General features: G+C 33.1%; 1 long non-coding RNA gene across 1 annotated transcript; it reads left to right on the top strand.

The window, feature by feature from the left end:
* The first annotated feature begins 220 nt into the window (after positions 1 to 220).
* On the top strand, positions 221 to 11,124 carry LOC126884225 (uncharacterized). Its single transcript, XR_007697880.1, has 2 exons — positions 221 to 593; positions 10,265 to 11,124. It is a non-coding gene; the product is annotated as an uncharacterized LOC126884225 (long non-coding RNA).
* Positions 11,125 to 15,311: the final 4,187 nt, after the last annotated feature.

Below are 15,311 nucleotides of genomic sequence, written 5' to 3' on the forward strand. Positions count from 1 at the left end.
CAAACATTTTTTTAAGGGGTTACATAGGTCTTAGGGGTAAAAAAAGTGACTTTTTAAAAAAATTATATCTCGAAAACTAAAATTTATTTTTATTTATAATTGGAACATGTAAAAGTATAGTACTTAAGGTAGTCTCAAAAAAAGTTTCAGCCAAAAATATTCATTTTTGTAGAGTTTAAGTTTTTTTACGGTGGACAGCAAAACTAAGTCCAGTTGTAACGATGAGTGCCATCGTTACGATATTATTATATTTATTCCTATAAGCCACCTAATAAGTATGCAACCAGTTATGCGTTCGTGCTTAGAACGGGTTACCTAGATTTGTGACCAAATATAATAGAAGGTTGGTACTACGCTTGGGGAATTCTGGTCTTAGCTTGTGGCTGTACGGCTTCCGACGGAGGGGCATGTCATATCGCCCATCGGAGAGGATTGTCACTTCAATTTTCAATCTGGTTGGATGAACAAGTAAATTTTTCCGTGGTCACTGTTTAAAGAATACAATATTTAGTTAAAATATTCATTTATTATAAGATTGGTTTATTTTGGAAGGAGCTATTTTTTGTTTTGGGATTTGTGCGGTGAGAGGAAGAGTTTTATTTCCAAGTTTCCTTTTGGAAAACAGTGGGTAAGTCGGCTATTAAGTATTCTTGTAAAAAAAAAAAAAAACATGGTTCTCATTCTCAATACAATACTTATAGTAATATTATAATTGTTATTCTATGAATATAAAACATCAGGTCTTAACGAGTCAATCTCACTATCAAATTCATGTTTCTACAAGAAAAATTCTTTCAAATTAAATTTCCAGTTCAAAATAGTTTCTGAAGTAATGACACTTTTCATTTCCTTTTAGTATCTACGTCTATAAAGTAATCCCTTATTGCAATATATACATATCTTCTTGGTTCATATGTCCTTCCATTTCTTTACATTTCCATTTTTGTTCAAGGTTAATGACACTTACTTATAAATGTCAATAGCTCCTCTTTTTTCGGTAATTTTTTCTAGAAATTTTTATAAGGTTTTTATACCTTTCTTATATGCCCTGTTTTTTGTGTACTTAAGGAACACCAGCTAATAGGAGATTCTTATGCTTTTAGCCACGGAAGAAAATAAGAAGATGGAAAATTAAGTCAATCATACTTTAATTTGTTTTTTGGAATACATAATCATTTTGGGGATATTTTGGATGGAATGTGGATGTTTTGTTTGGTTTTTGTGGAATAAAAGTTGAGTTTTCCGATACTGGGCAGCTACCTGCTTGCCGTACCTTCCTGTTGGTGTGGAGTACCTCCCTAGGGTTGGGAACCAGAGGATACCTTATTTGGCTCTCCCCTCATCATCTTCACCGAAGGTTGGAAGAAGCAATCCGCCTACTTTTTGTAGGGACAGGTTTTTATATAACTAAATTTGCATGTCAATTTGTTTTAATAATAACTTCCAATTTTACTATTTTTTTTCTCTTCGTATCAATAACTTTCAAATCACTCTAATAATAATATACCCTCATTGTTTTTTCTTAACCATAATTAACATAATATTCAATATTTTTCAACAATTTTTATTATATTTCACCCTTATTTAATTTATTTAAAATAGCCTGGGATTTATAAACCATATGTAAGATAATGTGCACAGTATCTAGGTCATATCCTATTTAATAATAGTTATTCCAGTTGTCGGATGTTGTCACCTCCGATTAGATACGGTATTTACAACCAATATTGTAACCCTCATTAATAATAAGTTGTTAAGGTAAATACCTAATCATACTAAATTCATTACATATTTTTTTTTTCTACTGTAAAACCTGCATTATCGACAGCAGTGTACTAGCCTAGTACATCGGATAATTAGCTAGCGTAAAAATTGTATATAGGGTATATAGGTTTTTTTATTAAATGTGGTTGTACATACTTATATGTTTTATTATCCTACCATTTTAATAGTACCATTTTAATAGTATTAGTTAGGTACAGCAATATAGGTTACGTGGAGAAGAATTTATAAAATCCTTCCCTGGCGCTCAACACTACTTCTGAATATCTTCTTGGTCAGTAGTTCCCTTTCTTTTCATTACTCCTTATATTCAGTTATTTTCTTTATCATTCCAGTATTTCATTAGGTACCGTCTTACTAGGGCGTGCAAATACGGCCTGATCCTTCCCTGAGCCCTACTGTTTAGTCTCTTCAATTTCCAGCTAGCCTATTTTGAGGAAACTTCCATAAATAAGTAATTATCCTTTAAAGCTATATCTATTCTGCCACAACAAAACCTCGTTTTTGTTACAATTGGCGCCCAACGTGGGGCCCGATTTTCAGTAAGACAGTACCTTTCTTTATTTTGTTGCTTATTGTAAATTTTTCTAGTAAGTATCTTTCTGGTTCATTGTTGTATATTTTGTAATTATATAGAGATATTTTTTTTGATTCCTTTTGTACGTTATTGGGAAAATACACTAGTGCACTTGTATTGCTGTATTGGTACTATTTTAATTTATTTAAAATAATAATTGTAAATCGTGAGTAGGATAATATTTGAACAGGTATATTGGTTGACATTTCGGTCTGGTCGGTTTGGTGATGCCTGGATATTTATTTTGAAAAATTTTGAATGATTTATTTTTTTTGATATCTAGGTACATTACTACTTCTGATTTAGGTGCAGCCACAATATACTACAGTTAGTTAAATTTTTGCTTACCATACCTATATATAATTTATAAAGTTTTCATTTTTTTTATATACATTTTCGTTTAAACAGTTACTTAAATTATTTTAAATATCTACCCCAAATATATATCTCGGTTATATTTGGTTTGTCGGTTTATTCGGTCGTTAGTTTAGCAGCTCGTCAGTTGAGCAGCTTGTTTAGTAGATTGTCGGTTAATTGGGTCGTGAGTTTATTGGGTTGGGTTCGGTTTGTCGTTGTTGGGTTGGGCTTATTGTTACTAAATTTTTCCTACCACCATGTGTACCTTTCAGCCAGAGCATTTATTAGTTAAGGAGGTAGATTATGAGTTGAGGATAAGAGAAATAGAGGTTGAAGAATCCGCTAAATGTGATAAAAAACGCAGTCTATTGCGTGGTGCTCTTAAACAAGAGCAAGGAAATAGGAGTTTCCGTCAGATTTCAGCTGCAGCTATTCCTTTCCTGGAACAACAACAAGGAATAAATGAGACACTAGAGGATCTTACGCAAAAGATAAATAATTTTAGAGGGACTGTCCATGATAGCATGTATTCTAGATACATTTCCCGTCTTGCTCATATCTCTGGTCGTGTCCACTTATTATGTTGCTCAGATGAGGAGCAACAACTTTACAAACGCTCTATGTCCATTAGGATTCTCAGTCTAGAAGGTGAACTCGATTCTCGAGTAAATCCTCTAGCCACGTCCACTCCTGTTTCTTCAGTTCAAGCCTCTAATTCCTTGTTACATCCCAAGCCTGTGCAGGTACATAAGTGGGGAGTTTCGTTTTCTGGTGAAGGTCATTATGACCAAGTAATTTCATTTTTAGATAGGGTAGAATGTCTTCGTGTTTCGAGAGGTGTGAGTGAGGAAGATCTTTTTTCGGCTTCTGCCGAATTATTTACAGGCCATGCTTTTACGTGGTTTATGAACAACCGTGGTAGCTTTACCACTTGGACTGATTTGGCTCAGAAACTAAAATCTGACTTTCTGCCGTACTCTTTCCAAACTGATCTCTTAGACGAGATCAAGAACCGCAAGCAGAAACCGGGAGAATCAGTGACTATGTTTATTAACACCATGTTGGGTATGTGTAGTCGTTTAGATACTCCTTTAACAGATCATGCAAAAATAAAGATAATTTTAAAATGTTTGTTACCCTTTTACCATGCCCAATTGGCACTGGTTGATATAGCCACTATAGAAGACCTCACAGAAAAATGTAAACGCTTAGAGGAAACTCTATCTTGGTCTCTTAATTCCCCTACCACTTCGCAATTCAATTCTGGTCCTGTTGGTTTTAATTCTCAACCCTCAAGAAATCGTTCTTGGCAATCTAGACCTCATACACCGAATGTGTCTGTGACTACTTCTTCTTTTTCTTGCTGGAATTGTCGGGAAGCTAATCACGCATTTCGTGATTGTACCAGACCCCAAACGCGGATTTTTTGCCACGGTTGTGGTAGAGAAAATACGCTTAAACGTAACTGTTTTAAGTGTTCGGGAAACGAGCATGCAGAGGCTCGTACCCTGAGCGTTCCTCAAACAGCAACCCCATCAGGGAATATGACCGCAGCTGTAGACGAAGCTTCAGGTCCAATACCCGCCAGCAGCTCAAACACACCCTCTCAGGAAGGAAGAAACACTTCCAACCGGAGACCAGCACGCCAACCGAAATCAGGGAAAAAGTAATTGTTAGTAACACTTCAGTTGACTCGTGCGGTTCGCTTGATCGTAGATTATCCCCTCCAGTCTTAAACTGGAATTTTAGTAATAAGCATAATCAAGACGAGGAAACAGTTCCAAATTCTATACCAGGTTGTACGTTTGTAAATAATAATAATATGTCTATGTTAATACCAGATAATTTTGAAAATAAATCAGAAATTTTGGATTTTGATATAAATTCGTTATTAGTTAGGAAACATAATGATAACCGACCTTATCTTGAAATTGAAATTTTAGGACAATCTTGTTTAGCTCTATTAGATAGTGGCTCGAACATTTCTCTAATAGGTTCGTATTCGCTGAAATTATTAGAAAATACTGATATTAATGTTATGCCTATTTCTTCTTTACAAGTCTCTACTGCGGATGGTGCTATCCAGTCAATTACAGGTAAATTTGACACAGAAATCGTAGTTGCCAATATTCGGAAAATGATTACATTTTATGTTATCCCTTCAATTAAAAATTCTATAATTCTTGGCATGGATTTCTTAAATGCATTTAATAGTACATTAAACTGTTCAGATTTTTCGTTATTTATATCTTCCTTTAATGTCGCAACTGTAAGTGCCATTCGTGAGTTCTCTAGTTTGTCTAGCTTAGAACAAAACCAGTTAGAGAATATTATCTCTAAATTTTCTTCTATCTCTTCCAAATACCAATTAGGCCGTACACATTTAATATCTCATACTATCGAAGTGAACACTTCAACTCCGTTTAGACAATATCAATATCCCATACCTCAGGCATGGCAAGCAGATTTAGGTAAAGAAATTGATTCGATGCTCTCTCTAAACATTATCGAACAGTCAAATTCTTCGTATTGTTCGCCGTTATGGATGACGAAGAAGAAGGATGGATGATTCCGAGTATGCTTCGATGGTCGCAAACTTAATAGTATCACTACTAATCGAGATGCTTATCCCATCCCTCGGATAGATATAATTCTTAGCAAACTTCAGAATGCCAAATATATCTCTTCGATCGATTTATCCAAAGCCTTCTTACAAATTCCGTTAAGCGAAGAGAGTAAGAAGTATACTGCTTTCGCTGTCAGTGGTAAAGGGTTATTTCAATTTGTCACAATGCCTTTCGGTCTAGTTTCAGCTCCACAAACAATGTGTCGTCTAATGGACTTGGTTATTGGTCCACAACTTGAACCATTTGTATTTTATTACTTAGATGACATTATAGTTGTTACTCCTGATTTTTCCTCACATATTGAGATATTAGAGAAGTTATTTTCACGCCTTAAAGAGGCTAATCTCACTGTTAATTTAGAGAAATGTAATTTTTGTCGTCCTAATTTGAAATTTCTAGGATATGTTGTTGATCATCAAGGTTTGAGAACAGACCCTGATAAAGTAACCGCTATTAAGGACTTCCCCATTCCTAAAACTACTACACAATTACGTAGGATCTTGGGCATGTGTGGTTACTATCGTCGATTTGTGCCTTCTTATTCTACTTTATTATCACCCCTTACTGACCTCCTTAAGAATAGGAAAAAGGGCCAGACTATCACCTGGACTCCTGAAGCCGATGATGCTTTTCATCGCATTAAGGAAGCTCTTACCAGTGCTCCGGTCATGACTTCACCTGATTTCAGTGAACACTTTTACCTCATGACGGATTTTTCAAACACCGCTTCAGGTGGCGTACTCTTTCAGATGAAAGATGGTTCTGAACACCCCATAGCATATACTAGTAAGAAGCTTAATAAGGCTCAGAAAAATTATTCCACTACAGAGCGTGAACTCCTTGCTATTATTCATGGCTTGGAGGCTTTCCGCTACTATTTAGAAGGTCGTAAGTGTACCCTTATTACTGATCATAGTTCTTTACTCTGGATGCATTCTATGCGTAACCCATCCCAACGTTTGTCTCGATGGATTTGTAAGTTGTCAGCCTTTGATTATAATATCGTCCATCGTAAAGCAAATGGTGTTGTAGTAGCTGATGCTTTGTCTCGAACGTTTGATGTCAATCTTCTTGACTTATCCACTTTAGTTCCGGATGCATGGTATCAGAAAATGTTGGAAAAGGTTACCCAAGAACCTGATCAGTATCCTGACTTTAAAGTAGAAAATAATATCCTTTATAAGCATGTTGTTAGTTCAGTAGAAGCTTTGTCTAATATGTCTGATTGGAAGATTGTTGTCCCAACAGCAAACCGGGATGAAATTCTTCGTACATTTCATGATAATGTGACATCTGGTCATTTTGGTTCTTATAAAACATTTAGTAGGATAGCAGAATTATATTATTGGCCTGGCATGCGCACCTATATCAAGAAATATATTTCTAGATGCAAAGTTTGTGCTACTTGCAAACCAAGTACTATGCCACAAGCTGGATTAATGGGTACTTTTAGGAACATTGACTTCCCATGGCAGATGATATCCATGGATCTGATTGGACCATATCCTCGTAGCTACAATGGCTATACCTATTGTTTGGTGGTTGTGGACTACTTTACAAAATTTCCACTAGTTTTTCCTCTTCGGAATGCCACTGTCCCTGCCATTGTGAAATATTTGGAGGAACAAGTCTTTTTGTTGTTTGGTGTTCCCCAAATTGTGTCTTGTGACAATGGTCCTCAATTTGTGTCTAAGGCTTTTAAAGACCTTCTAACTAAATACAAAGTTCAGAAGATCTTTTATAATGCTGCATACCATCCGCAAGCTAATCATAGTGAGCGAGTGAACCGCAGTATTGTAACAGCCCTTAGATCATACACATATCCAGATCACAGAGCTTGGGACCAGTATATTCACTCGATAGCTCAAGCCATAAGAACTTCGGTCCATGAAGTTACTCAATGTTCTCCAGCTTATTTAAATTTTGGTAGAAATATTGCTTTGTCTGGTGATTATTTTGGTTTAATTTCAGACAATTCCACAAATCTCCCTCAGATCTCTGAGAAACTTCATCGTTTAGATGATGTTCAGACTTTGCCCCCAATATTTGCAGACATCAGGAAGAAGTTAAAATCTTCTTACCTTAAGTCACAGAGTCAATACAATTTGAGGAAAAGAGATTTGCGATTCTTTGTTGGTGATCGGGTATTAAAACGTAATTTTGTTAAGTCAAGTAAAGGTGATGCTATTTCTGCCAAATTTTGTCAGAAATATGTCCCATGTGTTGTCAGTAAAGTAATCTCTCCTTTAATATATGAATTAAAAGATAGTTCGTCCAACAGGAAACTTGGTCGATTTCACATAAAGGACTTACTACCAGATAATACTGTCAACGACTTAGAAACTTCGTCGTCAGAAGAAGAAGATTAACTTAACAATATTGATCAAGTTAATTCCTCTTTCTAAATTTTAGAAATACTCGATTGTTCAATGAATAGGTTAACGATTGGATTTTGATTTTAGTCACCAGATAGGTACTCTATGTTTTATCTATTATAGTAATCTTTCTAGCTTTCCATATTCTATGTATCTGAGATGTCATTAGATTATTATTGAGATTTAGCTTAGTTGGGCTTAATATTGAACTGGTATGGAACTGTAACACCTTGTATGTGATTATGCTTATATATGGCATCACTTGTAGATTAGTGTATCTACATAATAGGTTTAGTTTATGTTTATCTGGTGTTGTGTTTAATTTTGTAGTTTCTACTGGAAAGTTAATGGAACAGTGCTTAGCATGATTCCTTGGTACATTAGCTTATTTTTGTCTAAAGAAGTCATTGTGATATTTGTTTGGGTAAATGCAATTTTAGTATACAGTGTGATTCCAAAGTCATACTTCATGTGTCCAAATTTTGATAAAGTTAATTGAGATTAAATTTATGACAAAGACTATGAAACCATTTCATTATTTATTGTAGTGAACATTTCTTAGGAAAGTGGTTTGCCAGCTTGGCTATGCAAATACGTGGGTTCGAGACTTGTTGCTTATCGACTGTGCACCTGATAGGAAGCAGATTTCATTGCTCACAGTTGTCTAGTTCCAAGCCATACCTCAATTAGTTCAGATGCTGAATCTATATGATAGAATGTTTAATCATCATTTTAATCGTGCACTAGGCATTCTTATTCGATTTTCAGTTTACATTCATTCTGAAGAAACTTAGTCTTAACTTGTATGTTTATCTATCCTTCTTAAGTTTTACTATTTTATTATTCTGATAATGATGGTAACTTCTTTACTATATTGAAATATTGTAGCGTTTGTATTCACCGAGGGATTATTTTGTTCAAGCATCATCTTTCCGAGGAACTAAATTTTTTTTGTTCATATGTACCTTAGGGTCAGGATCAATATACTGTTCTCTGTGAGTAACTAGGGAACATTTTCTTAATCTGCAGTTTCTTTAGAAATTGATTTACCTGTTCTCTAGTATTTCCATAATTGGATTTATTTATAAGAGTTATTAATATGTGACTTCTTGAATTCTTTCATGAGAGATGACTTCGAAATATTGGTTAGCTTCTTCTGGCCATTCTTATCAATCTGTTGTAGCTATAGCTATAGTTAGAGAATCCCAGAGTAAGCTAACTTCTGTTAGGTCAACTATTCGATTAGTTACCCTTAGATAGATCTCCCATTGAATCTGATACAAATCTGATGATCAGTTGAGTTAGGGTCATGGTAACAAATATGTAATCATCATTAGTACATTTAGCGCTAAGTGTAGCATTGCTCAATTAAATCTGCCTGATTGTTCCACCTTGGATATGCTTCCCTATAAATCTGTTGTCCACTGTCGGATCAATTTAGGATAAAAGTCTTGCTACAATAAATTTTCCCCTTTCTTGTTAATGACTCTTATATTTAGGTTAGGTTATACTGTGGTCTATTTTTTTTTGCATGTTGAGAATTGGCTACGAGATTTCTACGGACTGTTCACTTTGGATATGCTCTATTTAAATCTGTTGTCCATCGATAGAACAGTTTGTACTACTCGTCCCATTCGACATTTTTTTGATTAGAATTTATCTGAATTATGAAATTTAGCAAAGGGTTATAATAAACCTTAACTAGGTATGTTGGTACCATATGTGATATATTGGTCATTAAGACAACCCCATTTACATGACTCATAATTTGCGGTTAGGTATAATCGATCGAGTCAGCTGTAAGTGTGAGTAAGTTAGTCGTCGTATAGGTTATATTAAGTTTTGTATTCGAATATTGTGGTTATGGTGTTCTTGTTGACTATAATTTGGGGTTTTATATAAATCTACTAAATCAACTGGAAACAATTTGGTCTTTAGGATATATATCAGAGGACTGAGTTTGGACGATGTCCTACGATAGGTTAGTTTAGAGTAGTGAAGTAATCATAGGTTCGCACTATATTTTTGCTATTTGGTTTGTTCACGCCTGTGTTGGATCCCACAGCGTGTGATTTTTCTCTATGAATACTGGCATTGAGTATTTATAAGTATATATGGAAAAAAATTGTTCCTAAGATCAATTTTTTTTTCCGAGTAATGGGGGAATGTAACGATGAGTGCCATCGTTACGATATTATTATATTTATTCCTATAAGCCACCTAATAAGTATGCAACCAGTTATGCGTTCGTGCTTAGAACGGGTTACCTAGATTTGTGACCAAATATAATAGAAGGTTGGTACTACGCTTGGGGAATTCTGGTCTTAGCTTGTGGCTGTACGGCTTCCGACGGAGGGGCATGTCATATCGCCCATCGGAGAGGATTGTCACTTCAATTTTCAATCTGGTTGGATGAACAAGTAAATTTTTCCGTGGTCACTGTTTAAAGAATACAATATTTAGTTAAAATATTCATTTATTATAAGATTGGTTTATTTTGGAAGGAGCTATTTTTTGTTTTGGGATTTGTGCGGTGAGAGGAAGAGTTTTATTTCCAAGTTTCCTTTTGGAAAACAGTGGGTAAGTCGGCTATTAAGTATTCTTGTAAAAAAAAAAAACATGGTTCTCATTCTCAATACAATACTTATAGTAATATTATAATTGTTATTCTATGAATATAAAACATCAGGTCTTAACGAGTCAATCTCACTATCAAATTCATGTTTCTACAAGAAAAATTCTTTCAAATTAAATTTCCAGTTCAAAATAGTTTCTGAAGTAATGACACTTTTCATTTCCTTTTAGTATCTACGTCTATAAAGTAATCCCTTATTGCAATATATACATATCTTCTTGGTTCATATGTCCTTCCATTTCTTTACATTTCCATTTTTGTTCAAGGTTAATGACACTTACTTATAAATGTCAATAGCTCCTCTTTTTTCGGTAATTTTTTCTAGAAATTTTTATAAGGTTTTTATACCTTTCTTATATGCCCTGTTTTTTGTGTACTTAAGGAACACCAGCTAATAGGAGATTCTTATGCTTTTAGCCACGGAAGAAAATAAGAAGATGGAAAATTAAGTCAATCATACTTTAATTTGTTTTTTGGAATACATAATCATTTTGGGGATATTTTGGATGGAATGTGGATGTTTTGTTTGGTTTTTGTGGAATAAAAGTTGAGTTTTCCGATACTGGGCAGCTACCTGCTTGCCGTACCTTCCTGTTGGTGTGGAGTACCTCCCTAGGGTTGGGAACCAGAGGATACCTTATTTGGCTCTCCCCTCATCATCTTCACCGAAGGTTGGAAGAAGCAATCCGCCTACTTTTTGTAGGGACAGGTTTTTATATAACTAAATTTGCATGTCAATTTGTTTTAATAATAACTTCCAATTTTACTATTTTTTTTTCTCTTCGTATCAATAACTTTCAAATCACTCTAATAATAATATACCCTCATTGTTTTTTCTTAACCATAATTAACATAATATTCAATATTTTTCAACAATTTTTATTATATTTCACCCTTATTTAATTTATTTAAAATAGCCTGGGATTTATAAACCATATGTAAGATAATGTGCACAGTATCTAGGTCATATCCTATTTAATAATAGTTATTCCAGTTGTCGGATGTTGTCACCTCCGATTAGATACGGTATTGTCAACCAATATTGTAACCCTCATTAATAATAAGTTGTTAAGGTAAATACCTAATCATACTAAATTCATTACATATTTTTTTTTTCTACTGTAAAACCTGCATTATCGACAGCAGTGTACTAGCCTAGTACATCGGATAATTAGCTAGCGTAAAAATTGTATATAGGGTATATAGGTTTTTTTATTAAATGTGGTTGTACATACTTATATGTTTTATTATCCTACCATTTTAATAGTACCATTTTAATAGTATTAGTTAGGTACAGCAATATAGGTCACGTGGAGAAGAATTTATAAAATCCTTCCCTGGCGCTCAACACTACTTCTGAATATCTTCTTGGTCAGTAGTTCCCTTTCTTTTCATTACTCCTTATATTCATTTATTTTCTTTATCATTCCAGTATTTCATTAGGTACCGTCTTACTAGGGCGTGCAAATACGGCCTGATCCTTCCCTGAGCCCTACTGTTTAGTCTCTTCAATTTCCAGCTAGCCTATTTTGAGGAAACTTCCATAAATAAGTAATTATCCTTTAAAGCTATATCTATTCTGCCACAACAAAGCCTCGTTTTTGTTACACAGTCTCATTTGAAATCAAAAAGTTTGTTGTAGTTTATACCTCTGGCTAGTAAATGAACGAAGGAATTAAAAAAAATGAAATTTGAAGATTTTACATAAGTTTAAACACATTTTTGACCCCAATTTTTCTCATTTTTAAAGTAGTTTTTTTTTGATAAAACAAAAATGACCTCATCTTGTAAAAAAATCTTTGTTCATTGACTAACCAGAGGTATAAACTACAAGAAATTTCAGATGAGACTGGACTTGTTATGCTGCTCACCACAAAAAAGGGCTGTTGTCGAAAAATTGCAGTCAACTCTACAAAAATGAATATATTTGGCTGAAATTTTTTTGAGTGTACTATACTTTTACATGTTCTAATTATAAATAAAAATAATTTTTAGTTTCCAAGATATAATTTTTTTAAAAAGTCACTTTTTTTACCCGCAAGACCTATGTAACCCCTTAATAACTGCCTTTCCATGCTGTAGCAAACTTAACAAATTGTTGATTTCAAATTGTAACAGTTAAGTTTTGCAAAGTATGCTGCCCTCTTGTATCTTCTGTGTTATCTTCATCATACAATTACTTCATCTAAAAACTTTCTGCGATATATTCATTTTGTTGCTAAAATTATTTCCTGATCCATGGGTTGAATAAGCGATGTATTTTTTGGCAAAAACATACAACTAAAGTTGCCATGTTTTGATCATAGAATATTTTCAGAGGGATGAGCAGGAGCGTTGTCTAAAATCAAAAAACATTTCACCTCTTCCGGCAGATTCTCAGTTTCTTCTCTTGAAATTTTTTCACTGCAGGTACAGTCGGAGAAATGAAAGAGTACCCATGAACGATCACATATTATTAACATAATTAATCTATCTCTATCGTTTGTTATTTATAGAAAAAGAACAGCAAATACAAAATATGTGATTGTACCTGTTTGACGTGACCGTTCATGGGTATTCTTTCATTTTTCCGACTGTACAAATTCTTTAAAAGGTCAATTTTTTAAGATATCTGGGGTGAACCACTATGATGAAATTATTTATTTTTATAGCTCCACAATTATATACAAATCCTACCTCAAAATATTTGTAAGAATTTAAACTCTTGAATGCCTTCATTTGTTGACCTGTGTAAAAACTATTACTAAGCTCCAAATACAAAAAAAACTATGTCCATGTAAGTAACTATATTTGTCCATGTTGTCACCCTTGAAAAACTTTTTCTACTGTAGGTTAACTCATACCCCTTGAGGGAAAATGGATCTATATACCAAAAGCTTTTGAAAATATTTACTTATGTTTATTTATTCACTGCTTACAACTAAATACAGTCGTTAAAGTACTTCTACAGCTAGAAGCTACAGAAGTCAACAGCAAAATGTTCGGAAAATACAACTATAAAAAACTATTATACAACGATTAAACTATTATATAAAAACAATTATATAAACCACTATTTTATAACAACAATAACTATTTTATAAAAAAACTATTAAACGTAAAAAACTTAAGAAACTCAATGCGGTACAAATATAAATAATTTCAATGTTTGCCTTCCAGCTTTCAATTAGTGTCATAAACGTCAAAGTCTTGAAATGGCCTATTATTATGGTTATATTTCACTGTGTCTAGGTACCCGCTAACGTGTAAGCAAATAAAAAAGTTAGGTACACGCAAATTAAACTTCATCAAGCCAGTGACTGTATATTTTGGTACATGCTATTTTAATATGTTTAGTGTTTGTTTGATAGAAAAATATTTGTTAAGGGAAGTGAAGCAGAACTATTCAGATGTTTCAAACTCAATTGTAATAAATCAATGTATATATATAAAAGCATATATTTAGGTTAGCAAAATAAATACAATGACATGTACAAAATATTGTTAAAATAATTTTTATACGTAAGTTAATTATTATAATCAACTATTCTAAATAGGAAATAAGTCACAATTTAACTAAAAAAATGATTTTATTAACGTTTCGACGTCCAAATCGGATGTCATTGTCAAAACACAAAAATTAGTCAGATTAAATAAATTATTAGAAAATATTTTTTACTAAGCAACAACATGTTTGTTTTTAATAATATTTTGTATTTTGATAACGACGGCGACGTCCGATTTAGACGTTGAAACGTCCAAGGAAATAGCTTCAGAACAAGTTAATTATTATTGTGAAAGCTTTAGGTCTTCCTTTTATTTTAATTTTGGATGGTAATACTATTTCACTTAGATATAACTAAAAAAATATATATTAATTTATAGTCTCTAAACTTTTTCATACTGTTTTAAAATGTTGTTAAACTCATTAAAACAACTAAATGATTGTCCACACTGCGTAGTTAATTTAAAAACAAGCACTAAACAAATAAAAAATAAGAAATCTCTTTACTAATCAATATTAAATTTAAAGTGTAAACACAACACGATTAAACAAATTCCGACACTCTGACACTCTAACTTTTTTATTTGCGTACACGTTAGCGTGTACCTAGACACAACGTTATATTTAGGTATATTCTTTTTCTCCTTCTTTAGTTTATTGGCCTCCACCTACTTGGGTATTTGGCCAGCTCGTCGTCGGGGAATAAAGGAAAAATTTTTATATTCAAATGACATTTATCGTATGTCGTTGTAATAATATATACCAGTTTGTTGAGGTTGGAGTTTGATACAGTTTTTGAAGGAAAGGAAAGAAGGTTTACTATTGAAAATAAAACCATTTTGTAAAAGTACAAATTTTCTATGAATAGTTCAAACGATCAAAAACACGTTTAACGTCACATAACTGTATTTTACTGACGTTTATAATGTCTAATTTAAAATTATATATACAATTGGTGTAGAATGTAAACATAAAATGGCGTGACGTCGCGACGCGTTTTGGGGTGGCTGGTATAAGTTGAATTTTTAGTCGTCTTTAGGGGCCAAACGAAAGACAAACAACACTTTTTTATCTTTGATACAGGTTCCAAATTATGTTCTGTTGTGATTTATAACATTTTTTTCTAATTTAAAATTTTAAGCAAGTTCCCTGTGGCAATTGTTAGCTCTTAATAAAGAATTAATATTTTTTGACAAACCGCCTATATACATAACTAAAAAAAATCAATATTTGATGATTATATTCTAGGTTTAGGATTAGGTATTCAGAACTGTTTATAAATAATAATTCTCCTTATAAAATTAAAACTAAAAAGAATATTAACAATAAAACACTGAAGACTTTTGCTTTCAATATTTTCACAAAATTTATTATAAATTTATGCCACTACAACTGTTTTATGTAATTTTGCTATGGTTCTACACTTTAAAGTCCCTAACTAAATAGGTTGTTAAGTGGGGATCTGTTTATCTCA

The sequence above is a fragment of the Diabrotica virgifera genome, chromosome 5 (genome assembly GCF_917563875.1).
Source record: "Diabrotica virgifera virgifera chromosome 5, PGI_DIABVI_V3a".
Classification (NCBI taxonomy): domain Eukaryota; kingdom Metazoa; phylum Arthropoda; class Insecta; order Coleoptera; family Chrysomelidae; genus Diabrotica; species Diabrotica virgifera.